Here is a 27093-nt window from a genome sequence, read left to right on the forward strand (position 1 = left end):
CTTCTGCTTACCTCCTGCTTCTCCTACTCCTCTGTTTTTTTCCTTCTTTTTTTTCTCCTCATCTTCCTGTTTCTTTGGCTGGGCGCTGCATCGGGCAATTTTCTGATCCGATCGGTTTCCTTAAGTGTTTTTAACGTCTAATACAAACGAAATTACCTCGTCTAAACGTATCGTATACAAGTATGAGAAATCACATTCGCATCGGGGATTGCGGGCAGTTTAACTTGGCTTTATTTATCTACATAACTATTTTCTTGTGTGTTTCTCCCTCCATGTAATTCCGCGCTCGACTGAAGACTTTATTGCGCTGATAGGATCTGTAATTACATGGACTGATTTGGTCCTCTGTTTACCCTCATGAGCCTCCTTGTGTGTGTTCTGAGTGGGGTCCATTAGCTCCCAACTCCTCTATATACTAATAGTCTTCTGGGATCCTTCTTCTCTCCCTATTACTGACACTATTGTTCCCCCATACTCCCTGTACTCTACTTAGCTTCGTATACTTCAGTGATTTAACAGTCTAACCTGGGATCAGACTTCAGGTAGTATACGTGTTTTTTCAATCTCATTTTTTCTACTCTTATTCTCAGTTTTCGTGTTATTACTTAGTCTTTCTATCATCTTCTCTACCTTCTATTTCGTTTCTATCTCTCAGGGTGGTATGTGTCCTTGATTTTGGATGAGACTTCAGGCAGTATACGTGTTTTTCTCAATCTCTTTCATTATTTTCTACTCATATTTTCAGTTTTCCATGTTATTACTTGGTCTTTCAATCATCTCGTGTACCTTCTATTTCGTTTCTATCTCTCAGGGTAGTATGAGTATTTGATTTCGGCTCCTTTATTTTATTATTATTTTTTTATAGCTAAAGAAACAGCTCAAGGGCAATAAAAAAAGGTGTTAAAAAAAGCCCGCTAATCGCTGTTCCCAAGCCCGCTAATCGCTGTTCCCAGATCCATCACTCCCTTGGCTTATGATTTCCACGCAGCCTTCACCCCTTCAGAGGCTAAGGGAAGCATCTCCTCTCAAGACCCACCTATCCCTTCCTCTCCTCCATCACATCCCCGCCTCCCATCTGTCGTTAGCTCCTTCGTCTCATTATGTGTCGTAATGGCTCCAATTGCTTTGATTTGTTATGTAATCAATTTTTTCTCTTTTTTTTCAGGTGATGTGCTGCTTGCCGGTGGAGCCCTCGAAGAGATGTGAGTGTTCGATATTGTTCTTTGGATTTATCTTTCTTTTGTTTCTGAATTGCGTCTCCTCTTCTTTGGGTCATCATATTTTTTCTTGGTTATTATTTTAAGTTATTATTCAACTTACGTGCAGTTCGCCTGTTGATTCTTAAATTTGATGAGATCGATTTTTCTTATTCTTTGGTTTGTCTTTTATATTTTTTGTTTTAACTCCTTTCTCGTTGAGACTATATTACATTAGCGTTAAGAGATATTGTTTTTGTGGACTGAAAATCTGGCAAAAAATGGTTCCCAAGGTGAGGTACTGTACAGGTATCAATCAGACGTCTCCGTGTCATGCGGGTTCCCATGCAAGCGCCTCGTCTTCGCTGCAAAAACTGGGGCATTCTTAGGCAACCCGCACCTCGGTAGCATTTCGGCACGACCCTCCTGACTCCCTCGCCCACAACCCCGCCTTTTGCACCGCTGGGGATATACTTTGCTGGGTTCTTTTTTACATCTCGTGGTGGTCAGCGGTCTCCACTTACCGTCTCCACGAAAGGAAATTCCAAAGCCGACCAAGACGATATTCTGATCTGCCGATACCTGCAGGGCGTCAGGCAGGTCCTCGGGGACGCCTCTGCCTCCCACGTGATTTGGGTAAAGGCTTTGTGGTGGTTCTTGCCTCCGATGCTTGCAGACGAGACGAGGGGGTGAAGGTTGCGTGGGATCTGGACGCCTTCCTTTTGTGGCGTGTGATGCTTCAAGGCCACGGGGCGGATCTTTGTGTGCTGTTTGGATTTATTCGTTGGTTTTGTTATTCCTCAGGTGGACTGGTTTGGTCGGGGTTCAGGTGCTTTTTCTCTACTAACAGGGTCATGTGTTGCTTGGTTGCTTGTTCTTTATAGGTTTAGTTCATGTAATTCAGTAGACAAGTGTGACTGGAGGAGAAGAAAAAGTACAGAAATTTCATTATACGTTTCCTTGGTGATAATATTCGTCTTAAAGTATTAAAAAGTAAGATGATCTGGTATTTCCCTTTTGTTACAGTGACCTAAAAGTGCAGGAATCTCATTATATGTTTGTGTAGTGGTATTAATTAAGGCTTAGAGTATTAGAAAGGAAGATGATTTGGTATTTCTCTTCTGTTACTGCGACCTAAAAGTGCAAGAATCTCACGCTACCTTTGCGTTTGAATAGTGATTATGGTAGCCTTCAAGTGTTAGAAAGGAAGATGATTTGGTATTTCCCTTCTGTTACTGCGACCTAAAAGTGCAAGAACCTCACTTTACCTTTGCGTTTGAATAGTGATTATGGTAGCCTTCAAGTGTTAGAAAGGAAGATGATTTGGTATTTCCCGTCTGTTACTGCGACCTAAAAGTGCAAGAATCTCACTCTACCTTTGCGTTTGAATAGTGATTATGGTAGCCTTCAAGTGTTAGAAAGGAAGATGATTTGGTATTTCCCTTCTGTTACTGCGACCTAAAAGTAAACTATCGCTAATGAGAGAGAGTGTATGACTGAGTACATTAATGAGACAGACAGGCAAGGTTCAATAAGGAGGGGAGACTGAGGTAAGGGACGCCAGGTATGAGGAATGGTCCACTATGCAGGAGGGGCACTAATTAAGGGTATAAGGAAGGGCAATGCAAGGGAGGGAGTGATATAAGGGAAGGCTGGATATGAGGTCAGGTTCGGTATGAGTGAGGGATATGAGTGAGGGTCAGCGCTAATGGGCGGGTGTGTGTGAGCTATTGGGGCAGCGTGAGTTACTACCGTATAAGGGAAGGTTTGGTAGTGACTTGTGAGACACATTACTAGAGGTCCAACGTGGATTAGAGAGAGACATGAGTACCGGCCTGGACGATTTATTGACGGACTGACTCTCTCTCTCTCTCTCTCTCTCTCTCTCTCTCTCTCTCTCTCTCTCTCTCTCTCTCTCTCTCTCTCTCTCTCTCTCTCTATCTCTCTATCTATCTATCTATCTCCTCTATCTATCTCCATTTGGGATTACACAAAATATACGCTGTACCCCCATCAAAAAATAAAAATAAAACAAAATCTCAAAGTAGCTTCATTTTTCACCACCACCACCACCACCACCACCCAGAGGAAGAATAAAAGCATCATGAACAAAGAGCAAATACAAGACTAGGAGGAGGAGAATACGCAATGGAGTTCCCTGGTTCCTCTCCTTTCTCCGCTTCCTCTGCTTCCCGGCTGCTCTGATTGTCCCGCCGAGGCCTTCATTTCCCTCTCTTGCCTATCAGATACTTGGCATGTGAGTCTCGTATAACACCAGCGACTATAATCAGGCCGGACAGTAACGCGTGTTCCATTATCATACACTGTGGTCAGACGGGGAGCTACTCAGGAACACGACGGGTTTAATACTGGACCTTTCTCCCAGCTTGTAGGTGTAGCAGGGTCGCTCGTCCTCGGTAATGCGTAAATGTTGAGGTTATTCAGTGGTTGTGTTGGCCGCTCTGTCTCTCAGGGAGTCGCGGTGGGCCAGACGGGCGGGTATTTTGGGTATTTTTCTTCGCGTTGGTTTCCTCTCGCCCAGCCGTGGAAAAGTTAGTGTGGGTCCGTCTTTTCCCTTATCTCCTCGCGGCTAATTGATAACAGAAATCAGGGTTGATAAGCCGCCATTTTTCCTTATTTTGCATAACGTATGATCTCACAACTCGTCCCGCACGCCACACATCACAAAAAGTGCCACTTACACCTACGTGGGAAAGTGATGGTCCCCGCCGCCCTCACCTCGCCGCCGCCTCGCCCTGGGCCGCGCCATGGGAAGCAGTGCGTGCTGGCTCTCCGCACTGTTGCCGTGGAGCGGGTGACGAAAGGCAGTAACATTAACAGTGCCGGGTCATCTCGCCCTGAAGCTCCTACCTCAACAGTGAAGTCAACAGCAGTCAAGCAAGAACCATACTGAGAACTGGACTGTTGACTTACTTCTCGGTAACTCAGAGGCAAGGAGAAAGGGAAAGATATACGAGTTTAGAAATAAACAGAGAAGCATCAAACACAAACTACATAAGAAAGAAACAAGAAATAAACTACAGAGGCTCTCTCCCAGACCCTCAACAGAACTGAATTGAACGAGGTTTGGGGGAAGCGGAGGGGCAGGGGGAGTTGTCCTAATAACATTGTCAGACAACTCAGGTATGGAGGGTCTCGGACATGCCTTAGATAACCTCGTAAAGGAAGACTGGAAGGCAAGATATCCCATTCGTGGAGTCGTGTTATGGGGCCACGAAGACTTGTTATCTGTTTCCATGACTTCATTTCTTCATCTGCCTGGATAGAGCGAAACGTAACGCAGCGGGCAGGGCGATTTTATCTGATCACAGCGTACAGTACCCGAATTCCTGCCAAATTATAGAGTGGTGGCGACGGGCCGACCCTACGTCTATTACCGCGGTGCCGGCGTGCTGGCGTGCCTGGCCTGGGTGGGGGACGATGGTGGACTCACTCATTTCGCTTACTGCCCCTTCCCTGCCCATTCCTGAGACCTTGATTCTCCTCTGCTCGCTACATTATGGGCCGTTAGCTGTTTTTCTCACATTAAAAAGCTATAATTTACCGATGAACTAGATTTCCCGCTGTTCGTCTAGCTGGAAGACGCTTGGGGAATTTGTTCATTTCGCCTACCGGACCGGAGCTTTCTCTTTTCTTATCTATCGACGTCTCCCCCTCCCACCCTTGTCGTAGGCTTTGGTCCTCGCGTAGGCTACTCCCTCTGGGCTGGATTTCTTCTTACATCAAACAGCGATTATCTGCGTATAAAAGGCGAGTCTTCGTGAAAGTCAGGAGATCAGTGTCTGTTAACTTCTCGTTGTTTGTCAGAGAAAACATAGGGTGTCATCTTTTTTCGCCCTTCCCTAACCTGCTATATAACTTTTTACAACACTAACCTGCTATAACATTTTATCGCCCTAGCCTACGAGTGTGCCCCGCCGTGGTGTTCGGGGCGGGGGACGGCCGGGTATGGCGCCCCAGAGCCAGGCACCGTCAAGCCTCCCAACAGGTTTCCCGCCTAATTAGAGCTTTGGCTTAACTACCTCGGTCTCACACGTCCTTCAGCCTTCACGCCGCCGCGCTCGTTATCTTCGTGTTCAGAGTGAATTTCCCGGATAATGATGGTTAGTTTTTAATGCATTTTTCTGGCCCTCGGCGCCGTGTTTAGTGTGTGCCGTGCGTGTCGGGTGGGGCTGGTGTGGAAATTAAATGTGGGATTAGGAAGAGGAGCAAGAGGAGCAAAGAGGAAAAAGCTCCATTCAAGATAAATGTAGTGTGCGGTATTTTGTATCCAACTAAGTATCTTGTGATGAAAACATTTGTACTAATATTGATCCACTTATTTTACTGCTTCTGCTTATACTGTTAGTAATGCTATTGCTACAGGCACTGTTCTGCTACTGTTACTACTGCTGGTGCCGCCTGTGCTGGACCTTCCCCAATTACTCCTGTGCAGATACAATTATAAAATAATAATAATATTTATAACAGATAATAATAATAATGATAATAATAATAAAAATAATAATAATAATAATAATAATGATAATAATAATAATAGTAATAACAATGATAATACAGAAAAAAATACGCCTTTAGATCAGAAAGAGCAATCCTTTCCTGTGAGTCAACTAGACCTTAAAATTTAAAATGAGATGTTGGAGGTGCCGGGGATCGAACCCGGGGCCTTTCACATGCAAAGCGAACGCTCTACCACTGAGCTACACCCCCGTACGCTCTGCTAGGGTAAAGTAACATGAATTTAAGTCATCACCAACTGTGGAAAATACTTAGGCGTCCATGAGGACTCATACAATTGACCCAGGACTCCATCACCACCTGGATTTTTCCTGAAAATTATTATTATTATTATTATTATTATTATTATTATTATTATTATTTATTACTGTTATTTCCATTGATTATCATTATTATTAGTATATTTATAATTACTACTATTTCTACTGCTGAAGTTATACAAACATATTAGCATTAGCTGTAATGTAAGCCAAAGCAATAATGTATATTTCAATATCGATGGAGATAATTATAAGCTAATCTAAGCGTAACGTGTAGCAGAGCCACGCTAATGTTAATTCGTGCTCGCAACACGTCACAGCTCACCGTCAACAGCTCAGCTTTGGCATTGTTAATACTCCCAAACATGAACCTGTTGGCCTGCGTTCAAGTTTGTGCTTGAGCAGACTTGCAATAATATAAAGTAGTTTGTTTATGCCTTCGACCTTCTTAATGGTCAAGTGCACACACTGTAAAATCAGGACAAGGTCATCAGCAATGTTATAGAGGCGTTTTTCATTTACCTGTTATTCGCGTCGTTATGGGCCTTCACCTGCAGCACATTGGCAAGTTAGCAGGGAGGAGATGAGTTCCATGGGAACTAAATACATTTAGGTCATTATTTGCAACCCCTTTTACTTAATTCTAATTACCATTACCACCACAACCACCGGAACGTAACATTACCTGCCAAATTTACTTTGTGTTCTTGTCGCTACCGCATTTTGCCCGACACTAAAGTTACCTCTGCACTTCCTTTAACTCTTATCACGTTGAATATGAGCTAACACAGCCTGCACACGCCACGCCTGCCCTCACAGTAACCGAGCCTTGGTTGTGAGAGAGCCGGGTAGAACACATAGCAATGGTTTAAGTAGGATACATTCAGATTCAACAAAGACGTGGTTAGAATTTGTTTACTAATAGAGCGATGGATGAGTGGAACAGGCTTGGCAGTCATGTCGTGAGTGTCAATACAATAGATACCGTCAAGGAGAGATTAGATAAGTCCATGGACAGTGAAATTAGGTGGGGTTAGGCTCACAAAAGCTGCCTTCCATCTTTTTGCAAACTACTAATTTCCTTTATCTTATGTTCTTATGATCTTTTGTTCATATAACCACCACTACCACCACCCCTGCGACCCATCCCCCCACACCACCACCACCACCACCACCGCCATCACCACACCAGCTTTCATTACCACACGGCTCAGGGCGGGAACCTAAGTCGGCGAGCATCCTCTTCCCTCATTAAGCCACGCGCCGAAACTCCAGAAATATGGCAAAAAACTGGTCGCGATAGGAGGAGGAATAGGAGAAGGAGGAGGAGGAGGAGGAGAAGAAGATGAAAATGAAAAAGATGAAAAGCAGAACAAGAAGAAAAACAAAACGAAAAAAAAAAGATAAAGAAGAAAAAGAAAAAAAAGGAGAAAGAAGGAAATGTAGGTGAAAGACGAGAATGGACAATAATAAAGAGAAGAAAAGAAGAAAATTAAGAAGACAAGCTATGAAGAAGGAGATAATTATTCGGAAATACTTCAAAGCCAAAAAAAAAGAGGGAGACCAAAAGAAAACAAGAGAAGAGGCAGTATCGTATATAAGAAGAAAGGGGGAAAACAATAATGACCAACAGAAGAAAACAAAAAAAAGACAGGAGGAAGAAAAAAGGAGGTCAGTAGCTAGAGTAAGAATGAAGGGATAACTGCAAGAAAGGAATGTAAGTGGAGATAAGGAGAGACCTGTAAGAAAAGAAAAAAAAGGAAGATCATTATGTAAGAAGGTGAAGGAGGAGAGGGAAGAACAGGAGGAGGATAGTGAAGAATGTTGATAGAGAAAAGTTAAAAATAAGAGGATGAGGAGAAGGTTGAGGAGATGGAGGATTAGGAAAACAAAAAAGAAAATGAGGAGGAGAACGAGGAGAACGAGGAAGAAAAGGAGGAGGAGGAGGAGGAGAAGAACAAAGAAGAGAAGGAGAAGGAGGAGTACGAGAACAAAGAAGAGGAGAAAGAAAGAACAGGGAACAGTCAGCAAACACAAGGTCGAGGATTGGTAAAGGTAGATAAGGAGGATGAAGAGGAGGAGGAGGAAGAGGACAAGAAGGAAGAGGAAGAGGAGGATGAGGAAGAGGACTAGGAGGAGGACGAAAACGAGGAGGAGGAGAAGGAGGAGACGCATAAAGACGAAGAGGAGGTAAAAAGAACAAGGAACAGCCTGTGAACATAACGATGAAGGTTGGTAGAGGAGGAAGAAGAGGAGGAGGAGGAGGAGAGGACGAAAAGGAGGAGGAGGAGGAGAAGAATAAAGACGAAGAGAACGAAGGTTGGTGGAGGAGGAAGAAGGAGGAGGAGGAGGAGGAGGAGGAGGAGGAGGATGAGAGGACGAAAAGGAGGAGGAGGAGGAGAAGAATAAAGACGAAGAAGGGGTAAAAAGAACAAGGAACAGTCTACAAACATAAGAACGAAGGTTGGTGAAGGAGGAGGAAGAGGAGGAGTAGGAGGAGGAGAGGACGAGGACGAGAAGGAGGAGGAGGAGGAAGAGAAGAATAAAGACGAAGAGGAGACAGAAAGAACAAGGAACAGTCTACACACATAAGAACGAAGGTTGGTGAAGGAGAAGAGAGGAGGAGGAGGAGGAGGAGGAGGGCAAAAAGAAGGAGGAGAATAAGGAGGAAGGACAGGCAGCAGGAGGCGGTGGCAAAACATGTCGTTGTCCCTCCCTGCGAACAAGGCGCTAATGAGTGTAATTAAGGTGGACGAGCGGATTAATTGCCCTGGTTGAAAGGACACCGAGCATGTTTGTTGATAACCTGGGACGGGGACGAGGCGGCACACACACACACACACACACACACACACACACACACACACACACACACACAGGTACAGGTGAGATAGGTGTGGTTGTTTGTCTATGGTAAGAAAAACACGCAAAGTATGGGTTGTTTATGTATTCAAGAGTGTTATGTAAAGTGTTTGTTTTTTGGCTGTGTTCGTGTGTGTGTGTGTGTGTGTGTGTGTGTGTGTGTGTGTGTGTGTGTGTGTGTGTGTGTAGCTATGCCAAATTGTTTTAAATGTGAAAATATTCCTCTATTTACATTTATGCATTGAATTACTTCCTCTTTTTTTCTTTTTTTACTCACATTATCATCATTGCTACCGTCTTCCTCTTCTCACACTTCTCTCCACCTTTCTTCCTCTATTTCACCTCTTCCACTTCCCCTTCACTAATGCCTCCCCTCCTCTTCACCTCCCTCTCCTCCTCCTCCTCCTCCACCTCCACCCACCTTTGCCTCTCCCACAACTCCTGCCAATGAGCGTCCTCCTCCCCATTTCCTTCATCATCTGTTATTAGGTAGTTCAGGAAAGCGAGGAAAGGAGGGAGGTGGGGCCGCGACCTGGGACCCGCTGCCACCAAGGTCCTAGCGTGAGGGACGAGCCGGGTATTAACATAAAGAGAAGAGATTTGCATTGATAAGTCGGTCCTGGTACTTGGTGGTGGTGGTGGTGGAGGGAGTGGTGGTAATGGTAGTGATTGGGGGTGGGAGTGGTGGTGTTAGGAGTGGTGGTGTGGGTAGTATTAGGAGTAGTTGAGGGTCGTTGGTATATGTGGGAGTTTCAAAGTTAGACGTAGTAGTAGTAGTAGTAGTAGTAGTAGTAGTAAAACTGATACCCTTTTTATCAGTAGAAGTATTAATAGCAGCAGAACCGGTTGTGATAGTTTAAACACCAAACAGAATCAGAAACATCAACAGTAGCAGTGGTAATAGCCATATCAATAGTAGTAGTAGTAGTAGTAGTAGTGGTGGTGGATGTGGTAGTGGTGGTGGTTGTCGTAGTAGTAGTAGCAGCAATAGCAGTAGTAGTAGTAGCCGTGGTGGTGGTGGTGGTGGTGGTGTCAGCGGGGGGCCTCTCGTTCCTTCAGTCCACCACATGGCGCGCCCTCAGGAGAACGTGAGAAGAATGAATGCTCCTCCTCCTCCTCCTCCTCCTCCTCCTCCTCCTCCTCCTCACTTCACCCTGACGACACCCAAAAACATCACGCCAGTTACTTTACTTTTGCCAGTTTCTCATAATTCTCTCTCTCTCTCTCTCTCTCTCTCTCTCTCTCTCTCTCTCTCTCTGTCCTTGTTTCATTAAGGATTTTCTACCTCCCATCATCTTTTAACTCTTCCTCTCTCCATCTTTTACTTTACGTTCCTTTAAGCCAAACAAAGCTGGATTTTTATGAGTCAATTTCTGTCAGTTTTCATCACGTGTCTGCTCATTAGCTTTCCCTCCTTCCCTTGTTTTCTTTCGCGTTTATATATATTCTTCGTTTTGTCTTTTGTGTTGCTTCTCGCTTTTTCTTCTTTTTCGTCCTCTCCTCTCGATATTTATGACTTGTGTTTGCTTTACTTTATTCCACCGGTTTTGTTGTTGTTTTTTTTTGGTTTTATTTATATCAATTTTCGTTCAAGTTTACTCTTCCTCCTCTTTGTTCCCTCTCATTTTCAATTACCGTGGCTATTATTTCCTTGTTATCCTCCATTATATTCTTTGCTGTTCATATTTCGTTTTCTTTCTTTCTGTACCCGCATGATACTTACTTCCCCTCCCCACGTTTGTTTGTTCTCTCTCTCTCTCTCTCTCTCTCTCTCTCTCTCTCTCTCTCTCTCTCTCTCTCTCTCTCTCTCTCTCTCTCTCTCTCTCTCTCTCTCTCTCTCTCTCTCTCTCTCTCTCTCTCTCTCTCTCTCTCTCTCTCTCTCTCTCTCTCACACACACACACACACACACACACATTGACATTCTAATAAATATGTTCATTGTACCAAAACTTAAACACATTTTTTATACTATATTTAAGGTTGATATTTTAAGTATTTTCAGTAGTTTTTCTCCTTGACATTTCTTTTGCAATACTTTTTTTGGTCTCCTTTTTCTGAAGTGACATAATTACTGTATTGTCGTGTCTTACTCATGATTAATAACTATCCCTTTTTCAGTTTTTTTTATATCCATTTATCACTTTTAATGAAGCACTTTTCCTATTTTATTTTACATTATTTTTCTCTGAGCTTGTCCTGTATTGTTTCCTGTTTCATTGTCATCATATAACCTAACATTTAGCTTCTCATTTGTTCTAATTTTCTGTTTCCGTTTTAGTATATTCATATTATCCTGTTAAGTGTTCAGCCTATTATTTATGTTCTCCTTTTCTTTCTTTATTGTTCTCGTGGGGGTAATTTTGGAAGTGTTCCGCTTTGTGTCTCCATTACCGTTCATTATTTTCTCTGAGGTTAGCTGGTTTAAAGTGTAGACGTAATTTTGTGGTCTGTTTTTCTACCTCTCATGATGTTTGTCTGTCTGTCTGTCTGTATGTGTGTCTATATATATGTCTATCTTTATCTATCAGTCTATCTATTTAGTCTCATTTTATCTATATGTCTATCTATCTGCATCTTCAAATCACTAACTCATTCAATCCGTTTCCTAACTTATCACCTTCAAGTAACTTCACTCAGCCTCTTGTTCCCATGTATGTGTCTATTTATATCTATCTATTTAGCTATCTATCTATCAGTCTTTCTATCTATCTGTCTATCTGTCAATACATCTTCATATCACAAACTCATTCAACCCGTTTTCTAACTTACCGCCATCAAGTAACCTTACTGTGCTTCTTGTTCCTATGCATGTATCTATCTATATCAATCTATTTACCTATCTATATCACTTTCATTCAATCCATCTGTGTATCTTATCTATCTATCTACCTTTCCTTATCTTCATTAACTCACTAACTCATTCAACTCGCTTCCTAACTTATCATCCCCAAGTAACATCACCGAGTCTCATGTTCCCGTGTTCTCCTCGTCACATTTTCCCTTTTCGTTATTTATTATTCCATCAGCGGGTGTAATTATCAACATTTGGAAAGGTAAATGATACGTGTTAGGCGCCTCAAGGTAGCGGCGGGTAAGTTGCAGTGTTTCTCATGATTATTTGACTTTTAAATTGTGGTGTGAGAGGAGTTGGCAGACACCATATACGTAGGTCTCTCTCTCTCTCTCTCTCTCTCTCTCTCTCTCTCTCTCTGTGTCTTATATTTTCTCTCCTTCTCTTTCGTCTCTCTTTTCTCGCTTTTATCCTCTCTCCTTTCCTTCTTTTCTCTCTACTTTCTCCTCAGTTTCTTTTCTCTTTCCTTACTTATTTTTCGTTGTTTATGTTTGCTCTTTCTCTCTTCCTATCATCCGCTTCTTATCTGTCTCATTCTTTTGCTTTCTCCATTGTTTATCACTTTTATCTATATTCCCATGATTTCGTTTTTTGATGCGGTTTTTTTTTCGTTTTCCATTCTCTGTTTTTCTTGTCCTCGTTCTTTTCCTTCTTCTCCTTCTCCTCCTGTTCTTCCTTATCCTCGTTTTCCTTATCTCGTTCCTTTTTTAGTTTCTCCTTTTATTATGTCAACTTCCATTTCCTTCCTTTATTGCCACATTTTTCTTCTCCTCCTCTTCCCTTTCCTCCTCATCTTTCTCGTCGTCCTTCTCTTCCTCCTCCTCCTCCTCCTCCTGCTGCGTAAACCGGTTCGTCTGTTGGTCTTCGCTCCGCAGCTGTGAGTACCTGGCTCTCTGTGAATGATAATGCTCTCTCTCTCTCTCTCTCTCTCTCTCTCTCTCTCTCTCTCTCTCTCTCTCTCTCTCTCTCTCTCTCTCTCTCTCTCTCTCTCTCTCTCTCTCTCTCTCTCTCTCTCTCTCTCTCTCTCTCTCTCTCTCTCTCTCTCTCGCTATCTCTCTTTTCTAGCACATTACAGTTCTTTCGTATTTTCTTTCTGTTTCTGTACGACTTTTTAGTTTCTTTCATTTGATATCTTTGTTTCCATTTTTTTCTTCGTCTACCCTTCTACCCATTATTCTTTTTATGTATCTATGTATCTTTGTACCTTTTTTTATTTTTCAGTCTATATATCTATCTAACTTTTTTAAAAATTTCCATAACGATATATTAGATTTTTTCTCACTTGTGGTTTTATCTTTCCTAACTTTTCTCTCTTTTTCTTTCATTAGCATATTTTTCCCAATTAGCATCGTATTTACTCTTTAATATGTGCCTATGCTAACTATAATTTTTCCTTCTTTAATGGGATGGCAAAACTTAAACATATGAATTTAATAATCTTCGTATCCTAAAGTGAAGATCAGTATTTGAATTTCGTAATGACTTCGAAGTTTATTGACAGTACCGTCATTACAAGCATTCCTTGGTTAAATTTCCTTTGCCTTGAACAAAGAAATTAGTCTAGTGGTAAAAGAATATGTATGTAAGAAACTCCTGTGGGTTATATTTAATACTACCCATCTTAGTTATTCAAGGCCTTGGGAGACTAAAACCAAAGTATTTTTTTTATAAGTATGTAAATGCACTGACAATGTTTTTAAGAGTATGTGATAAGCTAAATACCTTAAGTAATTTAGGAGTACCTGTAACATTTTAAGAGATTTACAGTTGGAAAAAAAAAGAGGGAAGGGAAGGGAAGGAAAATAAGGTAGCGGGAAGAAAAGGAGGTAAACAGGACGGAGAAAAAGAGGAAAGACGAAAAGATGGAATTAGGAAGAAAATAGTAGTGAGGAGAAAAGGAGGTAAACAGGATGGAGCAAAAGAGGAAAGAAGAAAAGATGGAATTAAGGAAAAAAAAGTAGTGAGAAGAAAAGGAGGTAAACAGGATGGAGCAAAAGAGGAAAGAAGAAAAGATGGAATTAAGGAAAAAAAAGTAGTGAGAAGAAAAGGAGGTAAACAGGATGGAGCAAAAGAGGAAAGAAGAAAAGATGGAACAAAGGAGTAAAAAGTAGTGAGAAGAAAAGGAGGTAAACAGGATAGAGCAAAAGAGGAAAGAAGAAAAGACGGAATTAAGGAAGACAGCACTAGTGAGGAGAAAAGGAAGGAAAAAGTACACGCAATAAGAGTACTTGCTATGGTTATTTTTAAAAGAAACACACGTGCACCTCCAACTTGTGTAGCTTCGTCGGCACGTTGAGCGGGAGTCATGAACGAGAAAAATAATGCCGGTAATAACTTCCTATCAAGAATTTGCATAACGATCAGTGATAAAAGTCATCGCGGGCAAATTTCATAAAGAAACAAACGGGTGAATCAAACTTGCCTATCTTCGTAAATATGCAAAGTGGAAGGCATGACACGAACCCTTCCTTGCCCCTCCTCCTCTCCAGGGACAACGTTGCCAGCTTGTCGTACTCAGCCGCTTATATTTCCCGACTTCCTACCCCCAAACTGTCTTCTGGGCTCCAATAACGAAATAATCCATAGTTATCGTTAAAAGAGTTAGATTCTGATGTTTCTTGGCAATAGTTAGGCGTCAGAAACCGGTAAATACTATGCTCTGAGTATTACAATTTGGCATCGGTGTCCAGGTATGCCATGTTATCGTACTCACCACACTGGATTTTTCTATTTCTAACGCATATCTATTGTAAAACACCCTCTGCAGTTAAGATTTTTGGCAATGACTAGAAGTGGGCGAAGTTATTTTTGTGGGTGCGATGTTTATTTTAGACTGAAATTGTGAAATATATGAGGCTGAGTACGATGGTTTGATAACCTTGCTCCTCTCCCCGACCCCAACAAGAGAAAAAAAGAGAAGAAAATGTATTGTTCAGTTCAAACTCGCACATCTTCCTAAATATGCAAAGTGGGCACGATGATGGAAAAAAATGGATATTCTGCCGTCTTCCTGCGCGCTGTAATTGCCGTGCGACGCGGGGTGACAGAACGGCCTGGGAAACACTGGCCCAGGGATCTCCTCTGACGGCCATGATTCGTATCCGCGATGAATTTATGCGTCAGTTACCCATTCTGAGTTTCACCTGTGCACATGGAGGTTAATTTACTGAAGGAATAGAACGAAAAAAAGGAAAGTGTGTTTGTTCTCCTTGTACTGGACCTGAGAGAGAGAGAGAGAGAGAGAGAGAGAGAGAGAGAGAGAGAGAGAGAGAGAGAGAGAGAGAGAGAGAGAGAGAGAGAGAGAGAGAGAGAGAGATCATTATTTTTTGCGTGTGATATTAAGTTTTGGTTTATATGTATTGTTTTTATGGGCTGTTATTCTTGTTGTTTATTGAGATGTTATAAATTTGGTGGGGGAGAAATTTAACACACACACACACACACACACACACACACACACACACACACACACACACACACACACACACACACACACACACACACACACACACACACACACACACACACACACACACACACGCGGAAGAACGCCATCTCATAATACATACAATACAGCCAGAGTCAAATTACAATATATATACGATACAGACTCAGACTCACCTCCAACTGCCCTCTCCTTCTCCTCCTCCTCCTCCTCCTCCTCCTTAAGCGTCCCTCACTTCCTCTCCTTCTTTCATGAGTCTAGATGGAGACGGGATATGCTGTTTGTTTTTCTCTCTTTCTCTTTTTCTACCTCTTTTTTTTTTCTCTATCTATCTTTCTTAATCTTTCCTTCACAAATCTTATAACTTTCCTACTTCCTTCCTCTCCTTTCTTCATTTGGCTTTCCTGTCTCCCTTCGTTCCTTCGATTCTCCTTACTTTCAACTACCTGATTTTTCTTCCTTGTTATATCCAGCCACTTCTTTCTTATCTCCCTTCCTCTCGCCCTCCTTCTTATTCTCTTTTCTTTATTCCTTTCTTCTTTCTTTTAAACTTCTTCTTTCCTTGTTTCCCTTTCCTCCCTGCCTTGCTCAGCGCCACCCTACTCACCCGCCTCCATCCCTTCAGAATATTAAGCAGTGTGGAGACTCGCTATCTCTCTAACTACTTCCGCCGACGCCAAGTATGAGTGTCTGATGAATGAGACGATGAGGCATGATGGGAATGGGTAGAATGAGTCCCCCACCCCTTCCCCCTTCCACCTCTTCCCCCTCCTCCGCCTCTGAGCTTTGTGACTGGTGGTGGGGAAAGGAGACAATGGTTGGACAGAAATTTATATCGACCAAGCTTTCTCATGAAGTTACGGAGGATGTTGGTGATGTTCTTTGTGCTCTTGAATCCCTCTTTTGGGTGTGCGTTGTGCTTTTTTTTTTTCTTTGTTTCGATTCAGGTTTAAGTTTTTTTATGCTTTTTTTTTTGTTGTTTTTTGTGTGGTATTGTTATGTTGATATTTCTTGGTGTTGTGTTATTTTTTGGTATATTATTTTTTTCTTTCTTTCGTGATGCACAGTGATAATTATACTCAAGTTCACTGTGAAGACTTTGGATCCAGTATTGCATTATTTTTTTTAACTCTGACTCACTATTTACTATTTTCTTTCTCGTATGATATTCACTTTTTCCTAGTTTTCTTTAATTTTCTTTTTTAGTCATTTTGGGGGTCACCTTCTTTCGTATTGTTAACTTTAGAGGAGATAAGAAAGGAGAAGGAGGAGGAGGAGGAATGATGGTGATGGTGGTTGATGCGAAGGGAAAGGAATGGAGTAAAGAACGATGGATTTTAGTGGAAAGGAGGGAGAGAGAGGAGATAAGGAAGGAATAGGGAGAGAGAAATTAGAGGAAGAGAAGAGAGTAGGCTAGGGGGATGTTGCATGTGATTTTTCTGTCTTAGTTTCCATTCTTACTCCCGTTCATTCACCTTTTTCTTTTTTACTGGTGTGCATGATCGTAAAGAGAGTAAAAAAAAATCTTCCACCTGACCCGTTTGCAGCGACGGGCCAAATTTGTACCATGATAAAGACCCTCCAAAATAGATGATGCATAAACTGATCACAAACACGTTGATATATATTATGAAATGGTTTGCGTGAGTGATGATTTTTTCTCACTTTTTCACTTAGAGGGACCTTTAAGAAACAAGGTCCCCGCAGCTACCGGGTCAAGAACTAAAGGGAAACGTAAGAGAAGATGGAATGGCGTTGTTGACGTAGGCTACACAGGAAGTCTTCTTAATAGGGGGAACATTCCGACTCCATTTATTTGATATCACCGAATAGCGAAGATTATATAGGAATCCCAAATCTCTCTCTCTCTCTCTCTCTCTCTCTCTCTCTCTCTCTCTCTCTCTCTCTCTCTCTCTCTCTCTCTCTCTCTCTCTCTCTCTCTCTCTCTCTCTCTCTCTCTCTCTCTCTCTCTCTGTGTGTGTGTGTGTGTGTGTGTGTGTGTGTGTGTGTGTGTGTGTGTGTCCGAACATATCCATAAAAAAAAATCCCCACCTTCAGTGATGTTTCCTTAATGATAACCATAAAAAACAAAAAACAATAAAAACAATAACAAAAAAGAAACACGCTCACATCCGTCTCCCGTGAATGTGTCAGATGTGTGTGTGTGTGTGTGTGTGTGTGTGTGTGTGTGTGTGTGTGTGTCCAGATCATCCCGGCCTCGCCCTCGCCCTCTTTTGTCCTTCACCGGATACGCACACGAAGAAAAAAAACGCACACGGAACAAACTTACATGTCCGACACAGACCGAAGGAGGCGTTTCTAGTTTCCCGAGTCCATGTTTCTCCCCCCCCCCGCTCCTCCTCCTCCTCTTCCTCCTCCTCCTCCTCCTCCTCCTCCTCCTCCTCAACTTGTCTGCAGGAGGAAGTGTTTTTGGGCTTGAAAGGTTAAGATTATATGAAAGAAGAGGAAGAGAAGGATAAGAAGGTGAAGGAGGAGAAGGAGGAGGAGACAAGGATGAGAGGAAGGAGATGAAGAGCGAGGAGGGGACACATGAGGGTGCGTTGGTGAGTTTGTAGGTAGTGAAAAGAGGAGAAAGTCATATAGAGAGGAGAGAAGAGAAAGGGAAATGTATTTGAGTATAGGAAAGAGTGGAGGATAAGTGTATAAAGATGAGTAAAAAGAATAGAATAGAATTGTAGAGGAGTAAAAAGACAAAGAAGACAAGAAAAGAAGGTATGAGAGATAATGGAGGAAAGTCAATGAGAGATAAAAGAAAAGGAAAGGAGAAATAAAGACAAGGAAAGGGAAGGAAAATCTGAAGGTGGTGGAGAAACAAAGGGAAAAAAAAAGGAAGGTGAGGAGGAAAGTCTCTTCGGAGGAAAGCTATTTTAGGAAACTCACGGCGGAGGAGGAGAATCTTGAAGGAGAGAGAAAAGTCGTGGAGCAAAGTTTGGAGGGAAGAAGCGTCGTCAGAGGATATTACAGAAATACCAGAAAGAATTGCAATGCGTTGATCCAATTTTTTTCCCTCAGTTTTCATTTATTTGAGAATATTGCACTTCCTGTCCCCATTAGTGTTATTATTGTGTCCTCTGTCTGTCCCTCTCTCGATTTTGATCTCACAATGTTGCGTTTATTGGAAATGATGCCGGAGTGTTTTTGGTTTCCCATGATTTTCTCTATCTCATTTTTCGTGTTTTTTTGTGTTTTTTTTGGGGGTGACTTCCTCTCGTATTGTTATTTTGTTTCATATGATTTTCTTTCTTGTTTTTAGTTGCCATTATTTATTTTTTTATATTGCCACTTCCTTTGTGTTTACGTGGTCACATAATATCACACACACACACACACACACACACACACACACACACACACACACACACACACACACACACACACACACACACACACACACACACACACACACACACACACACACACACACACACACACACACACACACACACACACACACACACACACACACACACACACACGTACCCACGCAGGGATTAAAAGCACAACTCTCACCGAACTCAGGAAGTCATGAATAACACTCCCAGACTGAAGGAGATAAAGAAGAAGAGGGCGAAGAAGAAGAAAATGATGAAGAAGAAAAGATGAGGATGGGTACAGATTAAAGAAAACGAAACACAAGAAAGAGGAGGTGATGATAAACCTGATAACAGAGAGGAAGTAGAAGAAAGAAAGAGATAGAAGAGCCTCGAGTGTACCTGCTGACTCACGCGTTCAGGTAATTCAAACTCATTAGACGATCATGATCACCTGTCTGAGTTATGTCACGTGTAATGTTCCCGATGTTCTTCCCTCTCGTTATATAAATACAGGGAGGACGACAGGTCAATGTGAAGATCTAATTTGTGGATTAGCGGCCACTCGCATCAGGGGGAGGATGTATAAATTACTCCCAGGCAGGCTGAGTCGACGAGTGAATACCAAGGAGACTCGTAAAGGTGATGGCGAGGTGAAGGGGAGTGTGGGAAGGTGGGGTGGGGACCGGTGGGAATGGGTAAGGAGGGTGTGGGAAGAGATTCGTAAGGGGATGGGAGTGCTGGGTGAAGATAGGGATAGTAGAGAATGGGGAATAAGAAGGAATGGGTAACTTTGTAGTGGTCTAAAAGGGATGGGTGTGCTGGGTGACGATGAGTAGCGGTCTGAAAATATGGAGGAATGGGTTGGTATAGGTCTGAAAGGGATGGGTGTGCTGGGTGAGGATAGGGATAGTAGAGAATGGTAATAAGAAGGAATGGGTAACTTGGTAAAGGTCTTAAAGGTGCTGGGTGAAGACAGGGATAGTAGAGGAAAGGGAATATCTAGGAATGGGTAACTTGGCGGGGTCGTAAGGGGATGGGTGTGCTCGGTGAGGATAGGAATAGCAGAGGAATGGGAATAAGAAGGAATAGGTAACTTGGTAAAGGTCTTAAAGGTGTTGGGTGAAGACAGGGATAGTAGAGGGAAGGGAACAGGAATGAATGGGTAACTTATTAGAGTCTTAAAGGGAATGGGTGTGCTGGGTGAGGGTAGAGATAGCACAAGAAAGGGAATGTTAAAGAATGGGTAACTTGGAAGCAGTAGTGATTATGTTGTCTGGTAGAGTGTACTGTATATGATATGAAGGTTGGAATGGGTGATAGGAAGCATAAACAAATCTGTACTAGTGGTTATGTTGGGTATGTGTGGTGAAGAAGAGGAAGAAGAAGAGATCTGTGGGATGGGTATGTGAAGTAATGGTGATAGGTGGTAGGGAACATAAGGTTAATGGTAGAGGTGTGGGATATCGGTGATGGGGTTTGGGAGAAAGAGAGCATCTGATATGGGTATAGGAGTTTGCGTCTAAGCCTGAATACTTGAGGTGAAGATGAGGAAGACATGATTAGTGATGAAAAACGTAATGGAATGGGTAGTCGTTGTGATGGGATCTTTTGGTAATTGAGTATTTAAAGAAAGTTTTTTATAGGTGATGTGTGTGTAAGGTGAAGGTGTGGAAGTGAAGGCGGACGGTATGAGATAGGAAGGAAGAGGTGATCGGGGGAATGGAAATGTGTGCTCAAGATTAAGATGGGGACGTGTGATGGGTGTGAGAAGATGTACTTTTGTGGACACGTGTGTGGCGTGAAGATAAGTTGTGATAGGGAAATTTTTTATTCAGTGTGAGGGATAAGAGATGTTGGTAAGTCGTGAGTGAATGCGAGAAGGAAAAAAAAGGAGAAAATATGTGAATAAGTAGACTGTGAAAAGGATAGTGGGAGAGATAAAGTAAAGGTGAGTATGAAGAATGATAAAAGATGAGAGGAAAAAATATAAAGGTGCATTTGATTGGGTGAGTAAGACAGGTGTAAGGATATGAGAGGCGTGAGAAGTATACGTGTGAGGGAAGGGTTACACGGGTTCCCAAAATGATACGAGACCAGGTGAAGGAGAATGAGATAAACACAGAGAATACATTGATGGATTAGGACAGGTGAGGCAAAGTTAGGGAAGGAGGAAGAGGAGGAGGAGAAGGAGGGGGAGGAGAAGGTCATTGTACGTGGAATCCAGTATGAGGAATAGGTGAATAAGTCTGAATGATCCGTAAAAGTGTGATTGAGAGGGAGTGATAAAAGGAGTAGATGGATGAATGAGGTTGAGTGGAGGCGGAGTGGGGAGATGAATGGATGCATGAGTGGATAAGTGAGAAAGATGGGTCATTGTTTTGCTTAAGTTAGAGAGAGATGGATGAGCGGGTGGATCTGATGAGGAGGGTGATATCTGTTATTCCTGGTGTTGAAGATGTGTGTGTGTGTGTGTGTGTGTGTGTGTGTGTGATGATGCGGATAGGCGTGGGGACTCTTGAGGTAGATAAATGAGGATGGAAGGAGCTGTGCGGTGGAGTGAGAAAGATGTATGGTGCTTCATTTGAATACGACATAAATTAGAGAAAAGAAAAGAGAGAGGAAGAAGTTACACTTTAAACCGAAACAAATGTAACCAGCAACAGATGACGGAAGTAGCCGAGGAAGAAGAAACAAAAGAATAATGTAATGATGTTGAAGAAGAATAAAAGAAGAGGATAGTAATAAAAACAGCAATCGCAATAAAAACAACACCAGAAACAGATGCAAAAGAAAAAAAAATCTAGCAACAACAGCAGAAAGAGTAAGAAGCCAAAAAAAAAAGGACAGTTGAAAGAGCAAGAAGAATCTGAATAAAGAAGTAAGATAGCCAAAAAAAAGAAGACAGGCGTAAGAGAACAAACAGGAAGAGCAACATGAACGTAGCAGAAGGTGAACGTGTGAATGAGGCTGGTGGTGATTGCATGAAATTATAGGAACGCAGGTAGAAGGAAGTCACACCTGGGCCACAACCATCACCCCCTCCTCCTCCTCCTCCTCCTCTTCCTCATCTCCCACCACCACAGGGACGCTCACTCATACATCATCACCTCACTCATTCATCACCTCCTCCCCTGAATACCAAGGACACACGCGCTATTAATATGCATGATCGATTCCCGGCCATGAGTGTTGCCAATTCAGAATATAATGAAATCTTGTGTAGCCTCTTTCATCTGCATATATGGTGAGTTATTTATGTGGGTTAGCCATTGTTATTCTTCGTGGTTCGGTTTATTTTAAGGAGTTTGTAATGTGTTTTCGTGGAGGAAGGGGTGGGAGGGTAGGGAGGTGTGTGTGTGTGTGTGTGTGAGATGTGAGCACTGTCTCTCACACACACACACACACACACACACACACACACACACACACACACACACACACACACACACACTTATCCTCCCGCTGATGTACTTTATGACTTTGATATCCTCCAATGCACCTCTGCCATCTGGCGCTCAAGTGGAGAATTAATTACAAACCGCAAATAAGGTAGGAAATCACACTGACTTACGGGGCAGATCAACCTCTACGCGCCCGGGCCAGGAGAGGGACTAATGTCGGGTCCCTGTAGATCAAATATTCAGAGGCAGATGGGCAGTAAGGTATCCAAGATTGCAAGCAGGTGAGATTGTACGGTGATAGAGAGGGAGCACTTTGCATCGTCTAATTGATTCTCGGCTGGATGTGCAAGAGGCGGAGGCTGACGCTCATTGAATAAAAATAGAAAATGAAGACATAGAGGAACATCGGAGTGACCTGCAGGGAAGCTCGCCTACCTGTTATAGTTAGCACGTGAGGTTAATGCTCCGGGGCTGACATGGGTGAAGGGTATGGGGTGCAGAAGGTGGAGTTTCAACCGTAGCGTCACTGGAAAGATTAAACGATTAGTGGAGGCCATTTGAGTGCTGCCTTCACCGGGGCGGAACGCGGAGTTAAGCCCAGTTAAGCGGTTCCGAGGCTTGTGATACACTCCCCATCTCAGATTTACGATATTATCAAAGGAGTTTATAGTAATTCCTTTCTTTCTTTCGGTGATTTTTTTTTTCTCTCACGTGTCTGTCCTTATGGCTTTCGGTTCTTGCAGGAAAGTGTCTGACCGCCCTGTGATACATTGAACGTCATATGTTTTACGATATTACGAAAGAAGTGTAGTACGGATTCCCTCTCTCCCTGTGTCTGTCTATTTTTAAGTGTCTGTATTGCCTTCATTACTTTCTATCTCCGTGTTAAAATTGCTTAAAATCTGCTTTGCGATATGTCCAGCTTTACTTATTTACGATATTAGCTAGGAGATTTAGGATGGCGTTTATCTTTATTATCTCTCTCTCCTTCTTCCTTTCTTCCTCTCTCTCTCTCTTTTCACACGTATTTATTGCCATTATTGTTAGCCGTCTCGTCTTTGTACTGGAGTGGTTGGTAGCCTTGTTATGTTTTCAGTGTGCCAGATTTATGATATTGCCCAAAGTGAGTATAGTAATATTCTCTCTCTCTCTCTCTCTCTCTCTCTCTCTCTCTCTCTCTCTCTCTCTCTCTCTCTCTCTCTCTCTCTCTCTCTCTCTCTCTCTCTCTCTCTCTCTCTCTCTCTCTCTCTCTCTCTCTCTCTCTCTCTCTCTCTCTCTCTCTTTATTTATTCATTTATTTACATTTTATCATCATTTTCTCTTTTATCCATCATCTCTTAGTACCTCAAACTCGCTACTTGTTCCCTTATGTTTTCTTTGTATCTTGCTTTGCGTCTGTGTCGGCATCTCTATCTCCCATCTCTATTTTCTTCTTCTATTTGTGTCTACGTGTCTTGGCCTTGTCTCGCAGCCTCTCTCGCATGTACTCTGGTTTGTCTATTTTGTTGTGGCCTATTTGGTATCTGTGTCGGCGTTGCTATCTTACATCTCTTCATTCAGCCCTCCGTTAGTGTCTATGTGCCTTAGCCTTGTCTTGCAGCGCCTCCTGTACGCCGGTTTGTCTTTATGTTTTGTTTCGGCGGTGTTCGGTAGCGCGGGGCTCGAGGCGGTGGGCGTTCCAGTGGTCTTGTAGTTATTGCATGAATGAGGTGGTTACGTTCGCCCCACCTCACGACCCGGCACCCCACCGTTACCTCACATACCTTGCCTATACCCCGCCCTCACCTCTCAACCTCACACACACGCCCCTTACTCTCTTAACCCCGCAAACTTTATATTCCCATAACAACCTCGTCCTTCACAGCAACCTCAAATACCTTTCACTACGTCTTTGTAACCCCTAAGTCTTCGTACTTCCCAATAAACATAATTACACCATCCCATTCAACCTCCCTAACTATGTATACCCCCTTACACCTCCTTATATCCACCCACACACTAACCTTATATGCTTTTCTACTCTTCCTTGCAACCCTCAACTCCCTCAAACATTTCCGTGCAGCCAACCCAGTCTCCTTAACTTTACATACCTCCATACAACTTCTGCCTCGATATACCAACCCGCACACTACCCAGGAACCTGATATCCCATCCATAACCTCTCCTTTCACACCCCCATGCACATATACCCATGCACATACATACCCATACACTCACATCACCCGCACAAACCACGTATACTCACCCCTGACATACACATAGACACTCGCTCACTACCTGATGCCTCTACACGGCTCACATGCCCGCCCTTCCCTCGCCCCTACACGGCCCCTTGTTCTATCCAGCGCCGTTACAGGGAACCCTAAACATCCCTACTACTCCGCCGCAACAGCAGGGAACCACACGCGAACCTGTGATCAGCGGTAGTAAGCCCAGAGCCCGTCCTTGCTGACTCCCCTGATCACATGTGGCCACGGTTCGCTGCCTTCCTAAGAGCTGTGTTTTGGCTACCCGCTTGCAATTACGGAGAGCTCAGGGGGAAACAGAGCTTAAAAAATACGAGCTTTGGGGTTTGTAGATGCTTCCTTTCCTTGATCCCCGGGTTATCCAGATGCAAGATGCTGGGTGGAGGATGTGAGGCTGGTGGGTGCATGGGTGGGTGCGAGGGGGAGATGCAGGGATTCACACAGAGGGTTAATTCGTGCGCTGTAATGAGACGTAATGAGAGAGGCGTAATGATGACGTGTGTGGCTTAATTCGAGGTGGAAATTGTGCGATGGGTGTGTTTGGGTTTCCTGTTAATTGCCGTTTTGGTGTCTCGCCTTCTCGTGTGTAAATGGAATCGGGGCATCTCATCCTTCTTCCTTCCTTACATCTCCTCCTCCTCCTCCTCCTCCTCCTCCTCCGCCTTCGTATCAGTAGCTGCTTCGTGCTCCTCTTGCAAGTTACTGCTGGCAATGTTCTCCTCCTATCAGCCTTGTGCCAAACCCGTCCATTACGTATTCCTGTTGATTGAGGGAGCTGGGAGAGAGAGAGAGAGAGAGAGAGAGAGAGAGAGAGAGAGAGAGAGAGAGAGAGAGAGAGAGAGAGAGAGCAAATTCATACCCACGCCATTACTATTTTCCATCCAAAACACCACCACCACTGCCACCACCACCACCACCACCACCACCACAACCAAAACCTGCGTGACTAATACACACATTTCAGGCTGACTCGCCCCCTACCACAAGTTATTTAATAAACCAAGTAAATAGGACCTGAGGCTCTCGCTTATAACTTTAACGATAAGGGGAAAGGGGAGGATAGGTGAGAGAGAGAGAGAGAGAGAGAGAGAGAGAGAGAGAGAGAGAGAGAGAGAGAGAGAGAGGGTGCTGACTGTAAGAAATGCGAATGGGATCTGAAATGAGTGAAAAAATATGGAAGGTTTTGAGAGCTGTTGAGATAATTGCCGATAATTACAAGGTACGCGTGTAGAGTGTCAAGGGGCGGAGAGAAGAGGGGGGGGGGAGGGGGAGGAGAGAGAGAAGGAGGGAGGGAGAGAGGAAATGAGGGATAGTGGAAGGAATGAACGCACCGCCACCATCATCACCTCCATCACCACCTCCATCACCACCTCCACCACTATCACCTCCTCCTCCACCATTTCGAAAACTACCACCACCATGACCATTACCTCACTTCAGCACCTTCATCCACCATCACCACCTCCATCTCCACCACCACCACCACCACCTCCACCAACGAACATCAAACATCCCACACATTGAAGGCTCCTCTTACCTCCTCCTCCTCCTCCTCCTCCTCTAGATCTCCATTTTACTTACTAATACTTTCTTTCTCCTTATTCTTTTTTTATTATAGTTCTTTTTTTTTCATTCATACATATTTTCGTTTTTTAATATATTCCTTTTTTTATCTTTTCTGAATTCGTTTAACTACTAGAGCTGCAAGAACTACTAATCATCATCTCTATCTATCTATCTATCTATCTATCTATCTATCTATCTATCTATCTATCTATCTATCTATCTCTTTGTCTGTCTCTCACTTTCTCGTATCTACCTTTCCCGGTCAGCCCGTCACACCTGTCAGGAGTAATACCAGGTAAGCCCGTGACACAACTTTCCCTCCAGGTGTCGGCTACCTGCCCAATATGATAAGCTTTCCCTCCCCCGCTCAGGTGTGTCGGGGAAAGGAAGAGTGTGGGCAGGTGCTTTTCTGTGAGGGGAATGAGAGCGAGATTACACGTCATCAAACTCCTGTTAGGGGAACTGATGGATGGATGGGAAAAAACTAAGTATAGATGAGTGTTGTTTCTGCAGCGTCAGGGCGAGAGGGACGGTCTTAATAACGCCTCCAGTTTTGGAAATATATCTCATGAGGCTGTAGGATACATCTTATAATTTTGATAATGAAGTATATAAAAGGTATATGCTTTCCTCTTTTCCCTCATCTTTTTCATCTTCTTCTATTTTTACATTGTCTTCTTCATTTTCTTTTTATATCTTCTCTTCTTATTTTTTTGTTTTGTTTTTGTTCCTATTCTTTTACCTCTTTTTTTTTTTTTTTACTTCTGCTTCTCCTCCTCTTTCTTTCTCTCTTTTTGCTGCATATCTCTCTTTTTCTCTCTTTATCCTCTTCTCTCTCTCTCTCTCTCTCTCTCTCTCTCTCTCTCTCTCTCTCTCTCTCTCTCTCTCTCTCTCTCTCTCTCTCTCTCTCTCTCTCTCTCTCTCTCTCTCTCTCTCTCTCTCTCACACACACACACACACACACACACACACACACACACACACACACACACACACCTGAACTGACCACCATAAAATCAATCTTCCCTCTAACTTACAAAGCCATAAAGTAGGAAGCCGTCCTCCCTTACACCTGAAGAAGCCGCGTCGAGAAAGTGCTATTCCGTAAAGGTCATGAAAGGGAGATGTTTAATTGAGATTCTCGACGTTGTGAGTTCAAGAGGGTGACGGATGAGGTGTGAGGGAGATTGTGGGTCATTCTTTCTCTCTTTCCCTCTCTCAGTCTCTCTATCTGTCTTCATCTTCTCTCCTCTATCTCTTCTCTCCTCTTTCCCCTCCTCTTTCTCTTTCTCTGTTTCTCTGTCTACCTATCTGACCGACTCCTCTTTTCATCCTCTCTCCTCTTTGCCCTTCTCTCCCTCCTCACCTGTCCACTCCCTTACCTGTTCTAC

General features: G+C 43.2%; 1 non-coding gene across 1 annotated transcript; it reads right to left on the reverse strand.

The window, feature by feature from the left end:
* Positions 1-5855: 5855 nt before the first annotated feature.
* Positions 5856-5927, reverse strand: Trnaa-ugc (transfer RNA alanine (anticodon UGC)). Its single transcript has one exon. It is a non-coding gene; the product is annotated as a tRNA-Ala (tRNA).
* Positions 5928-27093: the final 21166 nt, after the last annotated feature.

The sequence above is a fragment of the Eriocheir sinensis genome, chromosome 7, assembly GCF_024679095.1.
Source record: "Eriocheir sinensis breed Jianghai 21 chromosome 7, ASM2467909v1, whole genome shotgun sequence".
Lineage (NCBI taxonomy): Eukaryota > Metazoa > Arthropoda > Malacostraca > Decapoda > Varunidae > Eriocheir > Eriocheir sinensis.